The sequence below is a fragment of the Atractosteus spatula genome, unplaced genomic scaffold (assembly GCF_055471065.1).
Source record: "Atractosteus spatula isolate fAtrSpa1 unplaced genomic scaffold, fAtrSpa1.hap1 Scaffold_51, whole genome shotgun sequence".
Taxonomy (NCBI): domain Eukaryota; kingdom Metazoa; phylum Chordata; class Actinopteri; order Semionotiformes; family Lepisosteidae; genus Atractosteus; species Atractosteus spatula.
Window position 1 is genome coordinate 58,646 of NW_028296881.1, and position 16,851 is coordinate 75,496.

At 39.8% G+C, this 16,851-nt stretch overlaps 3 non-coding genes across 3 annotated transcripts; all 3 read left to right on the forward strand.

The window, feature by feature from the left end:
- Positions 1-10,479: 10,479 nt before the first annotated feature.
- trnay-gua (transfer RNA tyrosine (anticodon GUA)) lies at positions 10,480-10,567 on the forward strand. Its single transcript is given in 2 exon segments — positions 10,480-10,516; positions 10,532-10,567. It is a non-coding gene; the product is annotated as a tRNA-Tyr (tRNA).
- A 3,481-nt stretch (positions 10,568-14,048) lies between these two features.
- On the forward strand, positions 14,049-14,131 carry trnal-uaa (transfer RNA leucine (anticodon UAA)). The gene has a single exon. It is a non-coding gene; the product is annotated as a tRNA-Leu (tRNA).
- Positions 14,132-16,588: 2,457 nt separating this feature from the next.
- trnaw-cca (transfer RNA tryptophan (anticodon CCA)) lies at positions 16,589-16,660 on the forward strand. The gene has a single exon. It is a non-coding gene; the product is annotated as a tRNA-Trp (tRNA).
- The last annotated feature ends 191 nt before the right edge of the window (positions 16,661-16,851 follow it).

The following is a 16,851-nucleotide window of genomic DNA, read 5'->3' on the forward strand; positions in this document are numbered from 1 at the left end:
GGCAGCATTCGCCTCTTTTACTTCCACTTGGACACACCGCTCTGAGACACCTGCGTTCAGTAAGCGCTGAGTCGGCTGGCTGAGCACGTTGCCTCCTTTACATTCAATAGGAGCCCCGACACTAAGAGAAAGGTACAGAAATGGCTTTTATCGGGCACTTTTCATGTCCAATGCGCTTGACATCTCCCACGGGCGGCAGAGTTCATTTACGACACTTTTCCTTTCTTTATTCTTTCTGTACTCTTTGATGAAAAAAAACGAGCAATCATGTAAGGGACAATGTATTTTTTCATAGAGAAAACGTGCACCAGGAAATGTTGTGTTTAGAAGAAGTGAGTTAACATGAAAAGTGACCTAATTTACCGGAGCAAATGCTCACCTAGCAAGAGCTGCTTTGCTACAAGAGAGAAGTAGAGTAAAGACGTGATCATTTCACACCGTTGTGGAACAAAACGCTTTTTTTGTCAAGACAGAAAACCAGGGTGCTCCAGGTGAGGCTTAAACTTTCAACCTCGGCATAACTCCACTGATTGTCATTTTACTGTACATGGCCTGAACCAGGAAGAAGATTGGAAGTCAAGACGTTATGGTGTTGTTTTAATACTTTCCTGCTCTTTTAATATTCAGGTTTAATCTTTTATTTGGGAGTACTTTCAATTGATATTAATCCTAGTCCCAATGAACGATTCTGGGCCATGGTGCATCTTAAATAATGTTCTTATAGATTTCAGTTCCGAAAACAACTCAGTAGCAGGCTATGCAGAACAAGTGAACACATTTCGAACTGTTGTGAATGCAGTGGAAATAATTTAGTCACTAAATAACAAGCTTATGCACCACTCGCTTGAAAATTGTTATATTTAACAAAAATTGCTTTCCAGACACCACAACTATTCACAATAATTTTATCAATACATGTCTTAATGAAAAGTGTAATTTTTTAATAATTAACTTTAATGTCCATCTTTATTAGTAGATGTATTACATGTACAGCCTTTAATATGTGATAGTGAATTTTCAGGTATCCTGGGGAGGGAAGAAAACTGAAATGAAGGAAATACATATTTAAAGGGGTGTGTTCTGTCATATCTGGGCGTTTGAATAGATTTGTTGTATAAGTTATTGTGATTTCACTCTATACTTGTGTTTCTCAGGAGAAAGTCGTTACATTGGGGGTTTGAGGGTATAGAAAATATGTTGTGCTGTACAGGTAAATGTAAGGATATGTTGAAAAAAATGTATTGTCACCTTTGTGAACGTCATTATTAGATATCTGTTGATCGTTTAGCGACCTAGGCCTCCCTCTGGACTCTGCACTGAGTTGAAAGCTACAATAGCTCCTCACTGCTTGTCCTGTATTGTTACCTGTGCTCTCGTCTGCATTATCGATGTGCAGCACAGCACCAAGAACACCATAAACTTTGTGACGGAAAGTGCTTAAGAGCATAAAAAATATTGAACATTTTAAACATTCATAGAACAACTTGAAAACTGAGGGACAAAAGACCATCTATTTTGCAGGTTCACAGTAGTTGCAAGAAAACCAGTCGCCTGACTAGTGACCTAGAGATAAAAAGTTCGATATTCTACTGACTGGGCTATTCCTGTCTACTCAGTTTCTCTCTGAAACAACGTTTTTCAAGAAATTTGCAAAATTTGAAATACAATACTTGCTTAAAAGTGCAGATTATTTTTTACGCAAAACTGCAAATGGAGAAAACAGACTCTTTGGAGTCTCTGTGGTACAATTGCTTAGTGCGGCCAGGTTGGGACTAAAATTATAGTAAGGTGATGGTTCAAGTGCATCCAGGCACACCTTTCTCACTGTTCCAATGTGAACATCTATGGAAAAAATGGCATAAAATATTTAACAGATTATTGACCTAATTGATACCGATGTCTTACCACTTGGCCACCACGCCTGCAGTTCCACTTACTTTCCCATCAAGGCTAGCATGTTTTTTAAAATACAAAAAAGTTCCATCTTTGAGCACAAATTGCCATGGTAGGAGGAATAAAACAAATATGACTGTTCAAATGAATTCTATTGAAACTGATTTAATCGCGCAGAATCTACAACAACAAAACCATGATTCTTAACAAGGAGATACTGGGCAGCAGTGGGATTCCAGCTCACGCCCTCGAAGAGATGGAGCTTTAATCCAGCTCCTTAGAGCGCTCGACCAGGGTTACGCTTGATAGCAGCTTTTCAGCACTTGTAGTCTGACTTTGTGGTGTTATGCTCCATGGAAGAGACTGCACCTCCTTTTTTCGAGATGCTTTCTCTCACTTGGTGAAATATTCACTTCTTTGGCCCTCTGAATATAGTTCTTCTGTTAAGCAAGCTTCAGACTCTGCTTATAGCGCCCGTGTAGAGATTTTATTTTTACAGGAAGACGCATTCCGAAACGTATCTCTGTAGTTTTAGAAAAGCTTTGAACAGCGCACAAACAGTATTCTAATTTCAACACGGCAGATCTGTGCAGCAATCGTACTCGATTTGACTGTGATTCTGAAATACTTCTAGCAAACATATTCAGGTTTCCTTGAACCTTTAATAAAAAAAAAAATACTTTGCGATGTTCCGCAGATGTGCAGTGTGCCTTTCCTCTTGTCGTATTCAAGAGTACTCACTGCGGGAGCTCCTCACTGCGTGTCCTTTACTCTACTGTGATTTCTTTTAATTTATCTACGTGGAGTGTGGTGAGAAGATCACCTTGAACATTTTTGGTTTGTGAAAGGAAACACTAAAGAAAATACAAGTGATGAACATTTAAAATAACCACAGTACAGCTAGCAGAGGGAAAGATAAAAGATGATTTAGAATGACATTCACAATAGATTGAAGAAAAGCACAACCGCTCAAACAGGGACTTGAACCCTGGACCCTCAGATTAAAAGTCTGATGCTCTACCAACTGAGCTATCCAGGCCCCACAAGAAAAGCAATACTGTCGGGATTCTTGCAAGTCACGTCTCTTCTTGTTCCGAAGCGCAGTCGTACCTGACCCGTCTGGAATGACCGCTGACGGACTTTATCCAGAAGTGACGGCGCCACTCCCAGTAGAATGAGAGAGAAATACAGTACGACACGAGGAGTCAAGGGACTCCCACAATTCATCTTTCCTCACATTACTGATTTTTTCACAAAGAATTTGACCTTTTCACAATCAGATTTTTTCACATTTAATAAGATCCTTTAATCAACAACATTTAAGAAAGAAAACAAATGGAACATTTTTTGGAACAATAATAAAAAAAAAACCTTCAATGTCTTGGTTGTATACGTGTGCACACCCTTTATAAAGGGGGTAGCAACTGTGCTGAAATTTAACCAGTCACATTCCAGATCATGTACAAAGGTTATTTGCCTTTGCCAGACATCAATTGTATTGATTCGTATTAGTCCTATTTAATATCAGCTGATCACATACAGACGCAGCCATTCAAAGTGCGTGTTATAGACACGTACTGCAGGTGGCGTCGCGCATTGTGACGCAAGATGACGCGAGGCACCGCAGTACGTGATTGGTTGACCGACAGGGGCACTCGTGGTCCGTTGGTCTGTCGTAGAAAGACTTACAGTAAACGTCTTTGCTGTGCCCGTTGTAGATATTGAATTTTACCACTGAAAGGAAATCTTAGTAGCTGAGCATAAAAAGAATAGGAGCATACTGTAACGCGTGTGAAGGCCATAAACGATATTAATTTTGGAACATAAACATACAGTATATGGCTGGTCTTGGTACTTTAAAGAAAAAATACACACCAGTATTTCATTTCTCCCTAAACATTTTAAGCATCGAAGTCTTTAACTAAAGAGATACTGGAGTCAACAGGCATACTTTTAGAATTTGATTAAAAGGGAATATAATTTTGAATCGCGTATATATTTTATGAAAGCAAGATTGCTCAGCTGGACAAAAGTACACAACCTACCTTTATCAGAAATATTTATGCATCAAAGCCTTTACTGAAGATATTACTAATAGTATTGATAATGAATGACTTTGGACAAGCTGTATACTCAAAGTATAATTTCTTTAGCACATTTGTACAAGCACTTGAAATCTGTCCAAGCCATATTTTGTCAGGCATTTTGTTTTACTTCAACGGGCATAAAAACTCCCTTGCTTTTAACAGGGCATTTCATAATTTCTAACTACGAAAATGATTTAAAATGTGACACTTATCATTCAACTAGAGCTCAAAATATCACAAGGATCCTCAAGAGCACAGCAAAGACTGTATTAAAAGATACTTGTATGAGATACATGAGAATCCAGGCTTTTTTTATCAACGCTTTCTTTTCCGTATACCAGATTTTATGGAACCACTTCAGAAGGGTGTCAGCCAGTCAGATTCCAGGAATCGGTACTTTAAAAGAAAAATACACACCGGTATTCCATTTCTCCTTAAACATTTCAAGCATCGAAGTATTTAACTAGCATGTGAAATAGCGTGTGAAAAAGTGGTAGTTTTAAGCTTTTCTGCTAATATAATATGGAATCGCGTATCTAAAGAATTTAATAACGATATGATTATATTCGTGTACTGCGACAGGGCTATGTAGGGCTGTTTCGCCTCCCTATCATGCGAGTTGTGTTGTAGCCTACTGGTCTACGTGCCTGATTAGCAATTTTCAGATTGTGTGTTCAATTCCAGCTGGTGCTGGACTTTTCTTTTAACAAACATTTCTTCGAAAAAATAGAATAGCGATATTATGGACAATCAATTGACTTTTATATTTCAAAATATCGCAACATGATCAATTCTAAGTCATTTTTGATAACAATGAATAGTCACCTTCTTCCCTTCTGCGGGAAACGGTCCCTGCTTCTGCTTCCTGCTTCTATTGTGTGTGTGTGTGTAATAGAGTAAATTTGTATAGAGAAATGGAGGCTGGACAGTATGCGATACAATATAAACATTTATATTGATTTAAATCGTGTTTTGATTTAAATCGCAAACGCGTGTTTAATTATATGTGTTTTTTTAATCATAATCAGGCTAATGCAACATAAATTGATACAGTATCTCTGTCTTATTTTTAGTAAATAAAGTGCATTTTTGCACACTATATGTGCAAACGTTTTATGATATGTCGCTGTTGTGAATGTCTGTGGACATGTGCTGGCTGGACAGGAGGTTCCACTGTACACAGAGATCTTAGAAGACAAAGATCAGACCTGGGCGCCGACAGTCAATCTGGACAAGACCAGTTATGGTTTTCCAGAAAAAAAGCCAGACCCCAGGGAAACAGCTACAAATTCACACTTAACAACACATTAACACCTAACAACGGGAGCAGGGACGAATTAGGCCAGTACCCACTATTGTTAAACATACAGAAAAGGATATTAAAGTATTGAATATTAGTATTGGCTTTAGTATTAGCCATACAGAACATTAAAGTGCCCCTTTTCCATTCAGCGGGTGCCTGAGCCGCTGTGTCCTATCTTCTGACAGTCGCCGTTGTGAACAAACATTTCTTTGGAAAAATGAGACGTTTCCCTTTGTCAGAGATATAAATATATAATATATAAATAAATTAAATTTAACTAACATTTGAAATAGCATGTGAAAAAGTGGTAGTTTAAGCTTTTCTGCTAATATAATATGGAATCGCGTATCTAAAGAATTTAATAACGATATGATTATATTCGTGTACTGCGACAGGGCTGTGTAGGGCTGTTTTGCCTCTCTCTTCATGCGACTGTACCAGGAAGAGGATTTCTTTCTATTCGAAACGTGTATTTTAAAAGTTTAAGAAGTAAAAACCTGACACAGATTTCTAAACTGATCAGGATCGTTATCTTTGTCTTGCATAATAATGTTCACCGCTCTGTCCAGCAAATTAATAATAAACTTTATTTTATATAGCTTTTTAAACGAATAAGTAGTTAGATTGCTCATAAACCTAATCACTTGCTTTCTCTTTTTATTTAGGCTCAGATTTCAACTATAGATCGCATTATTAATAACCATAATAACAACCAACCAACAAAAACAACCATATAAACATAATACCAACCAAAAACATAGATAACAACCACAATACAAAATCAAATATATCAAACCATTATACTCTCGCAAATTCCTCCAATTATCATAGTCCCGCCCCTTATGCAAAACCAAACCCTCCTCCCATCCCAGTTTCTCCTCTTTATCATAAACAAAATCCACCTCAATTTTCAACATAAAGCATTACTGCTTACTGGGTTTTTGAGTGGGGGGGGGGGAGGTGTCTTTCGCTGGAAATCTCGCCTGCTTCTACTTTACGACTACAACCCCCTCTCTGCAGGAGTGCTGGCTGTGACGAATTAAACCGGTTTCACAGGTATTTTCAAAGTAGGAAGTACAGTGTTAACTGGTAGCTGGGCTCCTCAATGAAATCGCTTTAACATGCTAATGTGTTGGTGTAACAGTCCGGGAGTGGCAAGCTTCTAATGTCAACTCGACTCGATTGGAAGACAATGAACGTATTTTAGCCCTAAATGAATTAATAGCAAACATGGTTTACATAAAATACAGTTTTCCAAGAAAGTTTATAATAATGTGATCTAAAGTTGAAATCTGAGCCTAAATATAAAGGAAAAGCATTTTCAGAGAGCAATCACGCTGTGTTTATGTAGAAAAAGCGATTAGGTTTATGAGCAATCTAATTACCTATTCGCCTAAAACGCTATATAAAATAAAGTTTATTTAGAGATGAATGATCAGTGTCGCAGTTTAAATAATTTTCGTAGGAGGGCTTGGACAGATTCCAAATGCATTTTTGCAATTTACGTTGTAATACAGTTTAGAATACAGTTAGTCTAAGCTTTATCAGCTTTATTTATGGGTTGCAATTTAGAAAAAGTCAAAAACCGCACTCAAAATGCAATTTAGAGCTTTCTGGCAAGAGGAGACACCCAAATTATAATGTAACATACCACTGTTTGTGCATTAACAAAGTTATACTGCAATTTTCCTTAGATACGCGATTAAAAAAATAAATTTTTTGAATCCCCGGCGGAACACACTCCATAAGAATCAGCGCTTTTATACAGTATATCGCCTTTAAACACATATATTTAAACACGCGTTTACGATTTAAATCAAAACGCGATTCAAATCAATATAAATGTTTATTTTGTAACGCATAGGTGACTAGTCATTGTTATTAAAAAGACTTCAATCCGATCATGTTGTGATATGTAGAAATATAAATTTGTTTGGTGCGAGTGAGGTTTTATTTAATCTCTGACCAAGAGAAACGTTTCATTTTTTCAAAGAAATGTTTGTTAAAAAATAAAGTCATAGTTCCATGGGATTCAATCACAGACCTTGTGACATGGGAGTCAAGAAACTAATACACAGCGCCACCAGATTTGATAACGCTATAAAAACGCTATAAAATAATGTGACTAGGCACAGAACAAGTTTACAGCACAGTACAATAATAAATGCTGACCATGACTTTAGAAGCATAAATTACCTTACACTCAATTTAAACACAAGCTGTCTTTAGCCCTCTAAGCTGGTTCATACAGAAACGTAGAGATCCAGGCTCAGAACACACAGCTTCATTAGCGAATACATATGCAGAACTAGAGAAGATGTTTTACAGAGGATGGATTTTTAGAAACATCCCATCAGTGACATCACTGAAGTCAACTCCTAGGTACTGTAACTGTCGTGTGGATAGTTTCACAAGAATCAGACAAAGGTTTAAGCATCGCTTGTTCTAGATAAAACTGCAAAAAAAAAAACAACAACCCATAATGTACTTCTTTGCGGCTCTGTTTGCCCAAATCATATATTCTCATCGTGAAATTTAGAAAATAATATTATGTAACCAAAATCCGCAATATGGAAACAGAACCTGTGTAATTGTTGATAGATGATGTACTCGTAACATTTTTACAAGACGAACTACAACATTTAAAAAATGACTTGTATGTACTTGATATCTCTAATCAATCCACGGCGACATTGTTAAAGCAGAGTCCCAGCACAAAACGAAACTAAAACGCCCTGGGCATATCGTTTCGCGCTTCTTATTAGTTTCTCAAAAGTAATTTGACCGTATGAAATGCATAATATAAACCTAGAAACATATACGTGAGCAGTATTTACGTACTGTAGTATCGGTGTTAAGACATACCTCTCAAATACTGTAAATCAAGTTAAAAATATCTCAAGACCGATTCTGGTCATAATGAAACCATGTTTCGTGTATGTTTTCTTTAAAGTACCGAGACCAGCCATATACTGTATGTTTATGTTCCAAAATTAATATCGTTTATGGCCTTCACACGCGTTGCAGTATGCTCCTATTCTTTTTATGCTCAGCTACTAAGATTTCCCTTCAGTGGTAAAATTAGATATGAATATTCAATACTTAAACGGGCACAGTTAAGACATTAAATATACATATACATACTGTACAGTATACAGTACAGTTTTTATACGGTAATATGTTAATGTTCCTAAATCAATCTCTTTTATGAGCATGTGAAAGGCATGGTGAATCGATTCTCAAAAATTACTGTACTTTGCATGATTGGAAACAAATGCGTGATTGTGAAATGCTGTGGTGTTATTTTTACAAAGACGGTCAATGAAAGAAAGAATGTTGACCAGGGCAATACTTTGAGTTTACACTTACAGCTTGTCCAAGGTCATTCATTATTAATACTATTAGTAATATCTCCGTTAAAGACTTTGATGGCCACAGCTCAAACATGAGAGGTTGAGCTTTATTAGCTCCACCTTGCGGAAATTCCGGATACTATTATTTTGCTTGTCGTATTATAGGAGAATTTACGGTAACTAGTGGTATTTACCGGTAACTCGCGGTATTTACCGGTAACTTGAGGTAGACTGCGTACAGCGTACCGGAAAATAATGCGGTATCGCCCGCGCATTTTGAATGGCTGCATCTGTAGCTTGTTGTTAAGTAATTACCACCCTGAAGATGTTTACGTGCTCCGTCAGTCTCCTCATGTGTGTGTATATTCTGTGTTTGGTTTTGTGTGGTTGATAAAGAATAAAGCTATCGCTTGGTTCATTTATCTCATCTCCATTGGTCCTTTGTCCTGAGAAGAACCTGTAAACGCTACATTGGTGTCAGAAGCGGGCAGGATGAACAAACCGTGGCAGACATTAACCGATTCTGTCAAGCGCTGGCTGACTCTAAAAGAGACAGAACCCACCGGCAGCGCACATATGGAGCCTGAGCAGCTCCTGGGTGCGACAGGTGGCCACAGCCCTTACCAGGGCTACTCAGTAGTGGTTCTGCCGGTAGAATTGGGGCAACTGGCTGCTACTCCTGGCCAGCGGATACCCCAGAGAGAAGATACCCTCCCTGCCGGAGCCGACCAGCGATTCCCACACTCATCAGCGCAGGTGCGACCCGGTCTCTACGACTGGGAAGCACCTTGGGAAACCTAAGGCAGTTCCAGCTCGCGGCCCGAACGAATGGCTGGAACCGGGCAGAGATGGCCAGCCACCTGGCTGTGGCGCTGGAAGGAGCAGCCTGCCAGCTGCTCCTGGATGTCCCGGAGGAGGACAGAGGAGAATATGCAGCACTGGCAGCAGCTCTCCGGCTGGAGGTGGAGGAGGCGCCTGACCTGATGCGGGAGAGGCCGGCCCTACGGCGGCGCCGACCAGGAGAGCGACTGGGCTCGGTCGCCGCTGATGTCATGTTCCTCGCCCGCCAAGGATACCCAGCTTTCCCCCAGGAGGCGCAGCAGGAGATGGCTCTCCAGGCCTTTCTCAAGGCCCTCTCACCTGAGGAGCAGCGGCGCCACGTACAGCTGGCCGCGCCAGCCTCGCTGGGGCAGGCCTTGGCCCTTGCTACATGGGCTGAGGCCGTATTTGGGGTGGCTGGAAGCACCAGCAGATGCAGTGCGCCCTGCCAGCTGACCAACGGTTTTGGTTTTACCAAGGCTGTGGGAAGAGGGGACACCGAGCCCGGGACTGCCGGGCCCCAAAGCCTCGCACAATTACATCGGCATCGGAAAACGGGAACGGGGCGGCTCAGCGCGGGGACGGCCGCCATTGGAACACCTCAACCCCAGCTCCGGAGAGCGCTGTGAAGACCGGCGCCCTGCACGCCACTGTGGGGCGAGTCAGCTGTAGCCAGGGCCTGTACCTCCACTGCCGAATCGAGGACCAACCCTGCCTGGCCCTGCTCGACACCGGTTCATCGGTAACCCTACTCCGGCCTGGCGTCCTCCCCGACACCGAGGGCACCAACCCCCCAGGATGGGAGGCCTCCGGCCTGCAGCTGAAGACCGTGATGGGACAGCTTGCTGCAGTCCAGGGGAAACAGGTGCTTGCCTTCCGTCTGGGTACAGTGACGGTGCGCCACCCCTGCTACGATTGATCAACGATTGATGCCCCATCAAACATTTTGTAATATCCCCGGAAGTTCATACTTTAGAAACCTGATTCGTGGCTTAAATTCAAGGTAAACAGTATTCCCCACTTCCCTTCGATAGCTCAGTTGGTAGAGCGGAGGACTGTAGTGGAAATGGTGAGGCATCCTTAGGTTGCTGGTTTGACTCCAGCTCGAAGAAAGGTGCTTCTTGTGAACTTTAATCAAACAGTTAAAATAGCAAATCTTTTTCACTCAGACGTTGATCAAAAGGTCAATAAACCACGAAGCAGAGGCTCTTGTTCCGAATTAAACTCCCGTCTGAATGTCTTGTTTTGGCCAAAATCTGATCTTTGAATTAAGGGAGTACTCTGTCTGCTTTGTAATTCAAAAGTATATACAAATGTCACGTTTTTTTTTTGTAGATATAAAGGTGTTCTCTGTTTTCAAAGGAAAGGATATGTACTTAATTGGCTTTATGATTTGGTATTGATTTTGTATCGTTATATTATTAAGTTTGTGTTTTTTGTGTTTTTAACGTACAAAGGCAAACAAGGCACACATCTGTTTATACCAGCGGTGAATTGTACGTTTTTATTTACAAGCTACTGTGCACTTTTGGGAGTATAACAGGTTCGATATAAAGTGGCAAAAATATAAAAAGGGAAAATACCCCAGTCTGCGTGTAAAGCCCTCACTGTGACTGTTGTTTTATTGTTAAATTCGGCGTACTGTGCACGAAATGTTGCAGAAACACAATCTGATATTTTAATAATCATTATTTTAATAATTTGATAAGTATGAGGCCCCGGATCCAAATATTCAGTTCTGTTTTTTTTAAGTGATATCTTCCCTTCCTCTCGTGGAAATCACACGATGTGAGCAATTGTTTTTTGTTCTTTTTTTTTTCACGTTGTGATCCGAAGAGCCTCAGACGCCCAGTCTGACAGTAACCAAACCAGAATGGATTCTGCTGGGAGCCGGACTGAGAGTACCATCTACAGCTGCTGGATGGTACTCTGCGTCCTGCTGCTCCAGCAATTATTTTGACGAAAGACAGATTACTTGTGCGCTTTTAACCTTCTCGCAGCTACAGGCGAGATATGAAGGCACGTGCTGGTACACCTTCTCTAACTTTCACAATCGCGATAAACTTTTTTTTTAAAAGACCTTTGAAAAACTAGATATAGATATAGATAAAGATAAAACTAGATAAAAAACATGAGCTTTTTTGGTTTTTACATTAATCGATTTTGAATCAAATTTGATCTTTTTACATTGTATTTTACATTGAAAAAAGCGTGCATACCTAATCCACCAACAGACAGAGCAATATTTTATGTTGCCTTCCGGAGCTTTCAGCGTGTGATGGATTTGTATGGGCGTCTGTATGATACCACTACAGCACTGGCGCAGGTGCAAAATCCACTCTTTGGACCGAATGGACCGAAGCACAGGAGCCAATATAAGAGAAAACGACAGGTGTTTAAACAGAGTATGTCCCAATGTCTGCGACAACGCATTGTGATTTTGTATAAACGCAAATGGTTTATCATTTAAAAGCCAACATCATTCTTTTTATCCCTGGCGCTAATACCCTACCACACATGCGAGCTGTTGTGTGAAAGAAAATTCATATGTGCGTAGGAAGGCAGAATAAAATCCAGAACTGTATTGGTGATATCGATAAACAGGGCTCATGTTCACAATAAAACTTTATTGTATAAAACGTTAAAATTCGTAAATATTTGTTTTAATCATGCAAAGTGTCTGTTAAACCATTCATGAAGGATTCTTAGACAGAAAAACACACCATTATATGAGAAAATATATTTACTATATGTGCATTTAACTTACTTTTTAACAATTTTAGTTTCAAGGTCAATGAAAATTGTTGCCCTGGTTTTTTGTCATAAATACACAAGCTTGTTATGTCTTGTGTCAGAAATAAACTGCATGAAATTTGCTAAAGCAACAAAACGTAAGTGCGACAAAGAAGACAAACATTTGCGTTCATAGTGCAATGTTTTCTCGAGCCTTTAAAATTACTTTAAACGCAATTTGTTTTTTCTCTGTAGCTCTAAGGCTTTGTCATTTAGGTGTGCTGTTTTTTTTTTTACATGTTGAAAAAAAGTCGCTAAATCATACGAAACATAAAAACTCCAATTGTAAACAATTGACCATTCATATTCCTGAATTTTAAACCTATGGAGTATTTATACCTTGTCTTTGTATATGTGCATATTACAGAGCTCCTTTTCAAAAGCTGTCAGTATAGAATAGTGCTTAGGTTTCCTGTTTTTTTTACCCAGGTGGTCCAGATAAGACTCTTGGTATAGGAGCGCGTCTGTGTTGCCTTCTGGATTTCAAATGAGCAGCTCAGTGCAGAAAAGAACCCAGCATGTACATTTGCATGGACAGTAGATTTTTCAGAAAGTGTAATTGGATTATAGCACGTGCCCCTGACGATGTTGTTGATACGTCATATGTGATCTTTTTTGTATTATATGTATTTTTGTTGTTCAAATAAAAAAATATAAAAAAAACTTTCAGGATGCTTGCTGCTGTAAAAATAAAATGACATCAAGGGCGCTGTACGCAGAGGTCTGAAACCTGCTCCACTTTATCCAAGAACTTTATCCAGAGGTGTTAAAGAAAATTGATTTATTTTCCTGACTGCAATGTATGGTGAAGCATAAAATCTAGCTGCATAAATCTCTATTACGTGTCATTTATGAAGGCGTTTCAAATAGCAGCCAGTGAAGGATTAACGTTTTTGGAGCATGTATTATATTCTAAATACTTAAAATACTTAAATAAGCTTAAATTCGCATGCTGTTATTTAGACATCGCAAACCAGTCTGACCTCATACAACATTCTGTGCCCGCTGAGTAGATCTTAAAGCAGCTACAGCTAGAGTAGCAGTAATGGCAACACAGTGCTTGGAGTTCAGCTTTTCTTATTTCTTCTGCGGAACCACTGGTATCGGAATATACTGATCCGCATAAGAAGCGCTACCGGTTTCAGATAGTTTTTATTGAGTGCTGCTCTAAACTTTACATTTGCTTAGACTTGTTTTCCCCATGAAAAAAAGACATTTCCCTAATTACATTTAACTTTTTTTTTCCCTTATCATCAAGTAGAAATAAAACATATCATTCCATTTAAGAGCCACAGGCAGGATGGCTGGTGGTCCAAGGCGTTGCGTTCAGGTTGTAGCTTCCCCTAGAGATGTTTGTTCATATCCCACTTCTGACAAAGAAGTTAGAGTGGAAACGGTAACATCCTTAAGTAAAAAACATTTCACATTTCATGTGTTTAATGTTAAGTGTCTTGGTGGTTGATGGCTCTTCTCTCTTGCAGGGTGATGGCAAAATTCTTGAGAGAGGGAGTCTCCTACGTAAGGCTGCTCTTCGTCAAGAGTGGAGACAACAGGAACAGACTTCAAACCGACATTAATTACTGAGAGCAGGCGAAAACGTCTTTTGAAATGAGGAAATGTCTGCTGACAGTAAACAGAGCTCACGGTGAGCTGCGGACAAGCGCTCCTCGTTAGTACAGTGCTGAGTACCCCTGCTTGTTGCGCGGGAGACCGGGGTACGTTTCTGTGACAGGGCGCTGTTTTTTTTTAATAGATGAATCATATTCAAATGTTAAACAACTGAGCAGCATATTGCTGTAGACCAGGATGGCCGAGTGGTTAAGGCGTTGGACTTAAGATCCAATGGACGAAAGTCCACGTGGGTTCGATCCCCACTCCTGGTAGTGTCGTACTAAGTTTGAAGTGACAGAACACTTTGATGATTTACACTCTATTTAAATATGAATTCACTAAATTTCAGTTCAGTTCTCTTCACTCCCACTCCCTGGCATAACTGAACTCTCACTATCGCATACTGAAGGCTTTACATCCATTAGCTGTGATACAGCTCCCAATAAAGACAGAATCAAACAGTTTGTTCTGTCTCGCATGGTGATCCTCTTCTCGATCCAAATGAAATGTTTAATATGATGCCTCGAGAAAAAAAAAGGAGTGAATTTCCGCCTGTAATGATTGATGCCCCCTCAAACATTTTGTAACATCCCCGGAAGTTTATACAGTAGAATCCTGGTTTGTGGCTTAAATTCAAGGTAAACAAGACTAAGGAAACGAGTTGGAAACTTGATGTCGAACTGGAATTTAATCACCCGGAATATTTCACTACATTGGGCAATATGTGCCAGAGAGGAGCACTTTAGATCCCTTCGATAGCTCAGTTGGTAGCGTGGCGGACTGTATTAAAAACAGTTAGGAATCCTCAAGTCACTGTTTTCACTCCAGCTCGAAGGAAGGTGCTTTTGTGAACTTTAATCAAAGAGTTAAAATAGCGAATCTTTTTCGCTCAGACGTTGATCAAAAGCTCAATAAACGATGAAGCAGAGGCTTAGCTAACATCTAATTGTCTTGTTTTGGCCAAGATCTTTGAATTAAGGGACTACTCTGTCTTATTTGTAATTCAAATGTATATACAAATGTCACTGTTTTCAAAGGATAGGTACTTAATTGGCTTTATGATTTGGTATTGATTTTGTATCGTTATATTATTAGGTTTGTGCTTTCTGTGTTTTTATCATATTGTGAACTTCTTTTTTAAACAAATGCTTACAAAGGCAAACACAGCACACATCTGTTTACACCAGCGATGAATTGTACATTTTTATTAAGTACAATCTACTGTATTTTTAGAAAAAATGGCGTACTGTGCACGATGTGTTGCAGAAACACAACCTAATATTTTCATAATTATTATTTTAATCATTTGACAAGTATGAGGTCCCGGATCCAAATCTTCAGTTCTGATTTTTTTTGTGATATCTTCTCTTCCTCTCGTGGAAATCACAAGATGTGAGCAAATGTTTTTTGTTCTTTTTTTTTTTCACGTTGCGATCCAAAGAGCCTCAGACGCACAGTCTGACAGTAACCAAACCAGAATGGATTCTGCTGGGAGCCGGACTGAGCTCATTCTCACTCCCTGTGCTGAAAACAGAATTATCTCTTCCCCGAACATCGTCTACAGCTGCTAGATATTGCTCTGCGTCCTACTGCTCCGGCAATTCCTTTGACCAAAGACAGATCACTTGTGCGCTTTTAACCTTCTTGCAGCTACAGGCTCTTTGATGGTTCATGCTGATCATCCTGTGGATCCAAAAGAAAATTTTAAAGCTGATACATTTTCGATTGTAATTTGCATCTAGCTACAACGTCCCTGGAAAAGAGATTGTATTAGTTGCGTGCAATCGGTATCTTTTACTTGACGTATGGTAGTAGAAATAGTTTGAATAATGTTTTCTAAAGAAGATTGTTTTGCCAGGACCTGCCTTTAGCGCTCAGTAGCGATTTCGCTGTTGATATAGATGGAGAAGAAATGTCAGATGAATTGATGATCTAAGCTAAAATAGCCCTAACACCCCTCCTGTAGCAGTGTTTGTATTCATAGCAAGTAATATTCTTTTTCAAACCCGACCGTTGCTTTTGCATTAAGTGTTATGTAACCATTAGCGGTTTCGGTAGCTTCTGAAGAGCGCACTTTTCCAAACTGAAGCCTATAAGAACATTATTCAAGATGCACCATGGCCCAGAATCGTGCATCGGGACAAGGATTAACATCAATTGAAAGTACTCCCAAATAAAAGATTTGACCGAAAAATTAAAAGAGTAGGCAAGTATTAAAACAACACCATAACTTCCAAACTCTTTCCTGGTTCAGGCCATGTAAAATGACATCATCAGTGGAGTCATGCCGAGGTTGTGAGTTTAAGCCTCACCTGGAGCAGCCTGGTTTTCTGTCTTGACAGGTAAACAGTGTTTTGTGTTATTTGCTAAATGGAGAGAGGATTCTGTGTTAATTGTGCTCCTCCTGGAAGAGGTCAAGATGAGATGTTCACGAGGCTGGTGGTAAATATCCTATCCAGGAATATTTTTTGTTCTTTAATGGGGAATATCGAATATCCGGGCTGTATATCGGGGCTGTAGGGGGTCAGATCTATAGATGTAGTAAACACATTAGTGGAGACGGTGTGTGTGCTCTCTGTGAGAGAGCCTGGCGGGAAGAATAATCTGTGGTCTGGGAAGAAGAGACCCTCGTTGGAAGAGCGGCGCTCCTCACAGGAGAGAATGAAAAAAATCTTTTCCAGGGACGCTGATTTTTCTCTTTGGGGGAATTAAAAGCACTTGTGGCGAGTGACCTCGTGGCGCAACGGTAGCGTGTCTGACTCCAGATTAGAAAGTTGTGTGTTCAACTCACGTCGAGGTCAGCTGATATGTTTGCAGGTGCTGCTGGTGCCGAACCCGGAAATTATACCACGCAGTTGGGTTTTATCTGTACACCACTTAAGTAATCTGAATGAAATAACAGAGCAGTACAGAACACCCAGTCAGGAGCTTATGCAGCGAATCATCTTAAACTCGACAAGAGAAAAGGCACACTGCCCAAAAAGCCTGATTT